At 35.6% G+C, this 9296-nt stretch overlaps 1 pseudogene; it reads left to right on the forward strand.

Moving 5' to 3' along the window:
- Window positions 1-7687: 7687 nt before the first annotated feature.
- Window positions 7688-8473, forward strand: LOC121485339 (annotated as a pseudogene).
- The last annotated feature ends 823 nt before the right edge of the window (window positions 8474-9296 follow it).

The following is a 9296-nucleotide window of genomic DNA, read 5'->3' on the forward strand; positions in this document are numbered from 1 at the left end:
CAAACTCTTTCATAAAACATGAAACAAGATCGCATTTCCAGACTCATACCACAATACAAAATGCTGGCAAGAATGTGGGAGAACAGCTCCCGTCCATTGCTAGTAAGAATGGTACAGCCGTTTTGTAAAACAATTTAGCATTTTTACATAAAGTTACACTTACCATAGGATTCATCAATTCTATTCAAGAGAAATGAAAACATGCTCCCTTCTATACCTGCATGTGAATGCTTCATGGTAGTTTTAGAAAGTACTGTCTTGTAGAATTCCTTATTTGTATTAGTTTTCTGTTCTTGCAGCAAGGAATTACAAATTCAGGTGCTTAAAACAACACCCACGTATTATCTCACAGTTTTGTAAGTCATTGTTTGGGTCTCTGTTGAGGGTCTCATAAGGTTGAAATCAAGGTACTGATTGGGCTTGGCAGTTATCAGAAGGCTTGGCGGAGGGGCGCCCGGGTGGCTCAGTGGGTGAGCGTCTGCTTTTGGCTCAAGCAGTGATCCTGGGGTCCTGGAATCAAATCCCACATGGGCACCCCCCCCCCCATGGGGAGCCTGCCTCTCCCTCTGCCTATCTCTCTCTTCTCTCTCTATGTCTCCCATAAATAAATAAATACATAAATCTTAAAAAAAAATGGCTTGGGAGAAAATTTGCTTCCAAGTTTATTCGAGCTGTTGGCAGAATCCAGTTCCTTGTGACTGTAGGTTTGAATTCGGTTCTCTTGATAGCTGTTAGGTGCCTGCTGTCAGCTAACAAAGGCCCGCCACATTTCTTCTCAGATGACCCCCTCCTCACTCAAAGCCATCAATGGTGCATGAAGTCTTCCTCATGTTAGGTTTTCTGCACTGCACTTCCACAACCAGCATGACAAAACTTTCTGTCTTTAAAGGGTTCATGTGATCAGATTAAGCCAACATGGACTGTTCTTCCTATAATCCTCTTATCCCTATAGTCACCTGTGCTATATAACAATATAATGACATGTGTGATATTTTATTGTATGCACTGCTTCTATCCATGCTCAAATGGGAAGGAATTAACAAGGGTGAATTCTTAGGATTCTGCCTACATATTATTCAAGAGGCAGTAGATATTGTTAGAATATTTGTTGAGGAGCATTATTAATCTGACTTGGATAATTATATATATATATTTGCAATATATATAATATACATATAAATATTTGCTTCTCTTTGTGATATTTTAATATTATACAGACATAGCTACTAGGCAAAGTATCTAGAATGTTCTAGTGATAGATTTTAACTGTGGATATTCAAGGTCATATCAGTGGCAAGATTTTGCTTTCCCGGCTTATTCCAAAGCAATTTCTTTAGCTGGATTTACTGGAAGTACTAATTTCTACATAATCAGTACTGCCTATATTTTTTCCTAGGAATGAAAGGAGAGATACAAAGCCATGAACCTAAATACTCAAGCAATGATTTAAGGGGAAAATAAGTCTTGAGTTCATTCACCAGAAGTACGTCTAACTTGAACGTGTGAAGAGAGGGAAGCATTTTTACATAAAGTAAATGTATTTAGCATTTTTACATAAAGTTACACTTACCATAGGATTCATCAATTCTATTCAAGAGAAATGAAAACATGCTCCCTTTAGATGAACTAAAATGGGACTCTGCAGGAAGGTAACATCGTCAATAGGTCCTGGGGGTACTATCAGCATTCCTTTATACCACCTCTTTTAAAAATACCATTAAGGGATTAGTAAGGCTATCCCAGGGAAGTGTGAATTCTGACCCTTGTTTAAAGATTTAATGATCCAATACTAGTTGACTTGTCCTTATACTTGTTTTTCACTCTAATCTGTTCTCACTGAAGAGTCAAATGAGACACTATCTTTTCCCCCCAATTTCATTTTGGTTTTATATATATACATATTATATATATATATATATATATATATATATATATATATATATATATTTGACATACATCATCTTACATACTCCTAACACATTTGAAATCTAAGTAGTATTGCTCTCATTTGCCAGAGGAAGAAACTGAAATTTGGAATTAAAATCATCTTTCTTAGATGGCACAAATAAAAAGAGCCAGAATCCAAATTAGAAAAAAAGGGGCACCTGGATTCAAAGTGTGTGCTCTTATCACTTTCCTCCTTTACTTCTCATAGAACACATATTATTAGGCCTTCTTGGAGTTTGCCTCTTTCCCCAAGGTTCATATGGCCTTGAACTAATGAATGCTTGCATCATTAGGTATAATCTTATGTATTTTATTTTGGCCATGTGTGTAGCTTATACTGCAATTTGGTTTTCTGCTTTACTCTTAGCATTATGAATTTTTATTCTTGGTTTCCCATGATACAGGTTACCATGACCTATCACTATTTTTTTCCTTTTTTGCTATTTGCTTATTGTGTTTATTTGTTCTTTTGTTAGGGGACCCCAGATCTAGAAAGTTGAGATTATTCTACTCCTTTTGTCATGGCATGATAACATCATATCACTCTGCACAGTAACTAAACTGACATCTTTTTAAAATTCCTTTATTTTACCTCTATAACCTCCTCTCATTTCATCCCTTCCCTCCCCATTAGGCAACTATTCCGATTGTTTGATGTCTTTTAAAAATTCATATATGTCGGGGATCCCTGGGTGGCGCAGCGGTTTAGCGCCTGTCTTTGGCCCAGGGCGCAATCCTGGAGACCCGGGATCGAATCCCACGTCAGGCTCCCGGTGCATGGAGCCTGCTTCTCCCTCTGCCTGTGTCTCTGCCTCTCTCTCTCTCTCTCTCTGTAACTATCATAAATAATAAATAAATAAAACTTTAAAAAAAAAAATTCATATATGTCTTTTACTTATCGGATTTTTTTTTTGTGTGTGTGTATTTCAAAAATACAGAAAGGGGGTTAAAATATCCATCCAATTCTGCTTTACTCTTTTTCACTCAGTACTGTGTTTTTAAGATCCACTGATGTTGTGTGAATCTCTTGACCATTGCCTCTAACTTCTGAAAAGTATTCCATAGTGTGTATTTTCCTGTGAGAAATACTTAAATGTCATCAATCTCCCACTCCTGAACGTATTGCTGCAGTGAACACATTTCCCTGCAGAGATGTACAGTGGAGGTGAGGGGTGAGCAAACTTTTCTGGGCCATATGCTCCAGAGTGAGATTGTTGGGTCAGAAGTTATACGTAACTCAGTCTGACAGCAAACTCTTCAGCCAGCAGTGGCCGAGGGTTCCAATATCTTTGTACCCTTTGCAGCTCTTGGCATCAATAAGTTTTATATGATTTTATAATTTTATGGATTTAAAAATCCTCTCTTCTTGTTTTTTTCTCTCCTTTTTCTTTTCTTTTCATTACATGCTAATGAGTTAAAGTTATTAGTAATATAGATTTCTCCATCTGGGAATTACCACATTGTAATATTTGTCAATTTCTCTAATCCTTTACTTTTGATTTTCAGGAGTTCATTATGTATTCCAGATATTAATTCCTTATTTTTAGACACTGTAAATATTTTCTTCCAATATATTATTTGTTAACTTTGTTAGTGACATTCTTTATTGAATAAAAAATCTTTAATATTAATAAAAACAAACATCTTTTTTCCCCTCGGTTTGTTCCATGGGAGATTGGTTTACTAAGTCCTTTCTCAATCATAGATCACACAGAAGTTCTAATATATAAAATATTATTTATAATTTACCTTTAGGTCCTTAATCCTTCTAAAGCTTATGTTTGTAGATATTACTAAATGAAAAGATTGTTTTGTAATTTTTCTACTTAGTGGGACAATATACTGTCTTCTAATTCCTTCCTCATTTCTTTCTTCAACACTTTCTATCATATATCAAGTTCTTATATATGAATGACTCTGTCTCCAATTTCTACTTGCTTAAATATTAATAACTCCAAGCACCTTGAACAATCTCTATCACAAAGAATTATTTTAAAAGATTGGAATAAATAAATTTCATTCATAGGATAGTGTTACTAAGAATTTCTGCTAAAATATTTTTTACATGTATATGTTTCTGAAATTTAAAATTTAGGGAGATTTTGAATAAACTTCATTAGTCAATGTGAGGGAAGTCTCTGTAACCTGTCACTGATAAGAAAAGGCAATGTTATTCAACATCCTAAATAGATGATCCATAAAATTCCTTGGTACTCCTAAACTCAGTTTCTATGGTGGAAAGCTAAGGGAATTTGAATGAATGGGATAGCATGTGGGTATAGCTGAGGTTGAAGTATTCCGCTCATGCCCTTAGAAGTGCTAGTATGACATTCCATTTTTACTTTTTGACCTTACTCTTTGTTCTGAATTCTCACTAAAGCATTTTGCAATCCACACCTTTTCCTAGAATTTCATGGAATCCAGATTGTCTGCCTGATTGCCAAGAACTTCAATGGGAGATACTAGGTACCAGTGAATTGCATAGATTTTCTGATTTGTAACACCAGACAGCACATTCCTTAATCACATTCTTCACTGGAAGGTGATTTTTGTTGCTTGCTGATAGCAATTTCATTATATCAAACTGGAGACTGCAATATGGCCAAATAAGCACTAGCCATTCGCTTATTATGGGACTAGGGCTAAGAATCTATTTATGGGGATCCCTGGGTGGCGCAGCGGTTTAGCGCCTGCCTTTGGCCCAGGGCGCGATCCTGGAGACCCAGGATCGAATCCCACGTCAGGCTCCCGGTGCATGGAGCCTGCTTCTCCCTCTGCCTATGTCTCTGCCTCTCTCTCTCTCTCTCTCTCTCTCTCTCTCTCTCTCTCTCTGTGACTATCATAAAAAAAAAAAAAAGAATCTATTTATGTATCAAAACACACCTTGGAACAGCTTAGATATCTCCTGGAAAGGAACAAGATGTAAATAATTCTGGGTGATGTGCTCTTAATTTGGATCATCTGATCTGCTCTGTATTCTCTGTCACCACAATATAAGGTGTAGGATCGTGTTTGCCTGACAGTAGCAGAACTATTACTACAGTGGCTTAAAAGAGTAGAATGCTTAATTATGTCAGGCAAAAAGGAATCAGGAGACTATTCAGCTATATTGATTTAAACGAAGCCATCAATGACTCATGCTCTTTTTCCTTCTCTGTGGCTTTTGTCATAGTGGCAACATAGTGGATCCTAGATTTCTTTTTAATGAGTCTAATTAATACAGATGGATTTCCCTTATTAATATTTGAAGGTGTTACCTTCGATCTGCCCTCTTAATATTCTGGACTCTTTAGAATTTCCTTTATAACATTATTTAGCCATTTTTAATTATCTAGCCCTTTTTCTTATGAAAATTATGCAGTTGCTAAAATGTCCTTTTGAAATGTGTAGTAATGATATGGATATATCTTGATCAATTTATTATTGCCCTAGATTTAAATGCTCTGATTAAAATAGATATTATAATTATATTTAGGTAATGCAAAATATGCGTAATTCCAAATAATGTGTATTATATAAAAATATAGTATTTATTGAGGACTTATTATGTGGCTGGCAATGCTTTCATCAAGCAAATTCTTGACATAGAATAATCCAGTTAACCTCACCTTAAATTTCAGATATAATTACTAGTAATATCCCCATTTACAAATGAGGAAATTTAATCTTGGAGAGAACAAGCACTCGCCTAATGTGACACAGCTAGTGAGTGGTTCTTCTGAAATTTGAATCTAGGCAATCTGGCTCTAGACTCATGCTCTTCTTAAATACCACAGTTACACAGCTATGCTTCTATAAATGTAATTTGTTTCCATATGGCAATATTTGCCAAGTTATATTATATGATTGTTTAATACTCAACTACTCAACTTGTAGTCACTAAGTCTCCAGATACTTTCTCTTATAACATTTAAAAAATACATATATGCTTGTGGTGGAGACATTGTGACCTTTATCTGTGTGTGTGTATGTTATTAAACCAGTTTTATAACATACTAAGTGGTTCAGTTTAAGACCTTGAAATGCACATGGGGTCTCGGTTTTTTGCCAAGTTTTACAATTACATTTTTTCTCTTAATTAAACTAACCTCATCCATCTGAGTTTTTGTTCACTTTTGGCAGGATAAGTAAAGGCCTTGCTACAAAGAACACGTAAGTCAGAGGAAGCCTTTGATTATTATTCATTCCCATAAAATGTACAGATGTGGCCTCAATAATGTGTACTAAAAATACTAATTTTTGTAAACCAAGAAAATTGGGACAGCCCAGTTACCTTGTTAGGAAGAATATCAACCTTCACAATACTACTTAGACAACAGATCTCAAATCTACACTGTTCAGCTTTCAAAAGTTCAAATTCATGTATGTACTGAAGTCATTTTAAAAAGCTTTCACATGTGAGCCACTCTTTTCAGTGTTGTTGGGGAGAAGATAAAAAATAAAGTTTTAATACACATAAAAAATGCAAAATATTTTATTTATAATGATCACAAATATGCTTGCCAGCCCATGGGTTAAGGACAATTTGATTAAAGAACAACAAAACCCATATAAGTTAATCATTGCTGAAAGCCTGAAAAATGATAAATTTAAGCAGTAGCTTTATTTGTAGTCAACAAGGGAATTAGATTATCCTTTTGCAGCAGAAGAGGTTACAATTTGTTACATCCGATTGACAGCCTCTAAAATATACAAACCTAACCTAACAAAGATAACACATCTTTAGGAGAAATAAAATTACTTGATTTGTTTTATGAACCAATGGGTGTCCTATCAGTATTAAACAACATAAAATATTGTACTTTTGTTTTTGATTGGTGTTGTATCTATATTTTAGAAGGTAATAAAAGACATTTGCTTACTGTCAGGCAACCAGAATCAAAACCCTTCACTTGGTGGCAATTGCTTAGGAAAGCATATTGTGCTCAAAAATATTAGATATTCAAAAAATACATGGAAATAAAACTTTCAAGTTAAAGAGGGTCTTAGAGACTGTCTACCACAGAGATTTTCTTTTTTCAAGAAAAAAATCTCTTTTTATATATTTTACTACTTGTAAAACATAGTCTTGAGACACTGCTCTAGTGGACTCCACAGAGTGCCCTGAGGTCTATCTCACGAGACCTCCAATTTCCCTGTGAAAGCTCCTACCTTATTAGGTAGCATTGAAACGCAGTTTTAAATAATTAGTAATTCCACAATTTGATAGAAATAAGGAAACCGAGGGACAAAGATGTTAGTGTCAGTAAGAATTTGAATTTACTTTTCCTGATTCCTAGATGAGCATTCCATCATCTGAAATGTTGTATTGAAGGTTAATGCTCAAGGATAGATGTTAGCACAATGTAATTCTAGGCCAAATGGAAAAGATACTTATATAACCTGTATTTTGGAATTATTGATGCTACTGTTCTGCTCCATTAGTAGGGATAATTGCTATATGACTGCATTGAGTCATTTTGAAAGCTATTAGATTCAATTGAATGCTAAATGCATTTTACTAAAGTAATAGGTTTGTTTGGCACTGAAATAGCTATCAACAGCAAGTTCTGGGATCTTCAGAAATCATAAAACCGAACATGCATCTTCTTCAAAGGCCTAGAATAGTTTAAGAAAAGTATAACTGGAGAACCTGGAGTAGACGGTCTTAGGGGTAGTGAGATTAAGATTTTAGTTAAATTTTGGTGCTCCTGAAGCTGCCACCTCTGCCGGAGGCCTTAGCCGGACCCCCGCTGGAACCATGTTTCGCAACCAGTATGACAATGACGTCATTGTTTGGAGCCCTCAGGGCAGGATTCATCAAATTGAATATGAAATGGAAGCTGTCAAAAAAGGTTCAGCCACAGTTGGTCTGAAATAAAAAACCCATGCAGTGTTGGTTGCATTGAAGAGAGCAAAGTCAGAGCTTGCAGCTCATCAGAAGAAAATTCTTCATGTTGATAACCATATTGGTATCTCAGTTGCGGGACTTACTGCTCATGCTAGATTGTTACGTAATTTTATGCGAGTGTTTGCATTCCAGATTTGTATTTGACAGACCTCTTCCTGTTTCTTGTCTTGTATCTCTAATTGGAAGCAAGACCCAGATACCAACACAAGGTATGGCCGGAGACCATATAGTGTTTGACTGCTTATTGCTGCTTATGATGATATGGGCCCTCACATTTTCCAAACCTGTCCATCTGCCAACTATTTTGACTGTAGAGCCATGTCCATTGGAGCCCGTTCTCAATCAGCTTGTACTTACTTGGAGAAACATATGTCTGGGTTTATGGAGTGCAATTTGAATGAGCTGGTTAAACATGGTCTGCGTGCCTTAGGAAAGACACTTCCTGCAGAACAGGACCTACCTACAAAGGATGTTTCCATGGGAATTGTTGGTAAAGACTTGGAATTTACAACTTATGATGATGATGATGTATCTCCGTTCCTGGAAGGTCTTGAAGAAAGACCACAGAGAAAGGCACAGCCTGCTCAACCTGCTAATGAACCTGCAGGAAAGGCTGATGAACCAACGGAGCATTAAGTCACAAACCAGTCTATATGCATATTATCAAATATGTAAGAATGCAGGAGCCCTTACTGATGACAGTAATCTATACTTTGAACCAAAAGATGCAGCCTGGTCTTCTGGTACATTTTAGGAATTGGTCCAGATGTGTTTTTCCCAAGTAACTTGTCTGAACCATATAATGGTGTGCATTTTTCTTTGAGAGGGTCTATATAATCGTTTTCTAGAAAGTATAGTTATCTGTACTAATGTTTTTATATGAAGAACATAGTGTCTTTGTGGTTTTAAAGACAACTGTGAAATAAAATTGTTTCACCTGAAAAAAAAAAGATTTTAGTTAAATTTTATTCCAATTCAAATAAGAATCCATCTGATTTGAAAGAGTCAAGGGCAAATGGCTACTCTTATCACATATTACTCTCATTCCCTTCTACTCAATAAAAGTAGGAAAGAAAACAATTTTTTCAGGATTTGCAATCCTATAATAATTTATGTAAATTTGAAATCATATACAATATTAAACTGAGACCTAAAGTGATGTAACTGTGTTAACATTTAAAAACTCAGTGACACATAAACTTCTTCCAGGTTTTATTAATTTTCCTTTTATCAATAATTCTATGGAATCAAATCTCTTTTCATCTAAAAAATGTTATTATACTTGAATGGCAGTTCAGATGAAAGGAGCTCTGGTGTCTATAGCTGAAAGGAGCTCTGATGCCTATAGTTGACTGTATCTTTTCTCTTTTGCTTGAGTTACCACCTCTTTTCTGTCCTTCTTCAATTTATCTAACTTGGACTTTCTCTAGATTTGGAATCTGACTCAAAGCCATCTCCC

The sequence above is a fragment of the Vulpes lagopus genome, chromosome 2 (genome assembly GCF_018345385.1).
Source record: "Vulpes lagopus strain Blue_001 chromosome 2, ASM1834538v1, whole genome shotgun sequence".
NCBI classification, from domain to species: domain Eukaryota; kingdom Metazoa; phylum Chordata; class Mammalia; order Carnivora; family Canidae; genus Vulpes; species Vulpes lagopus.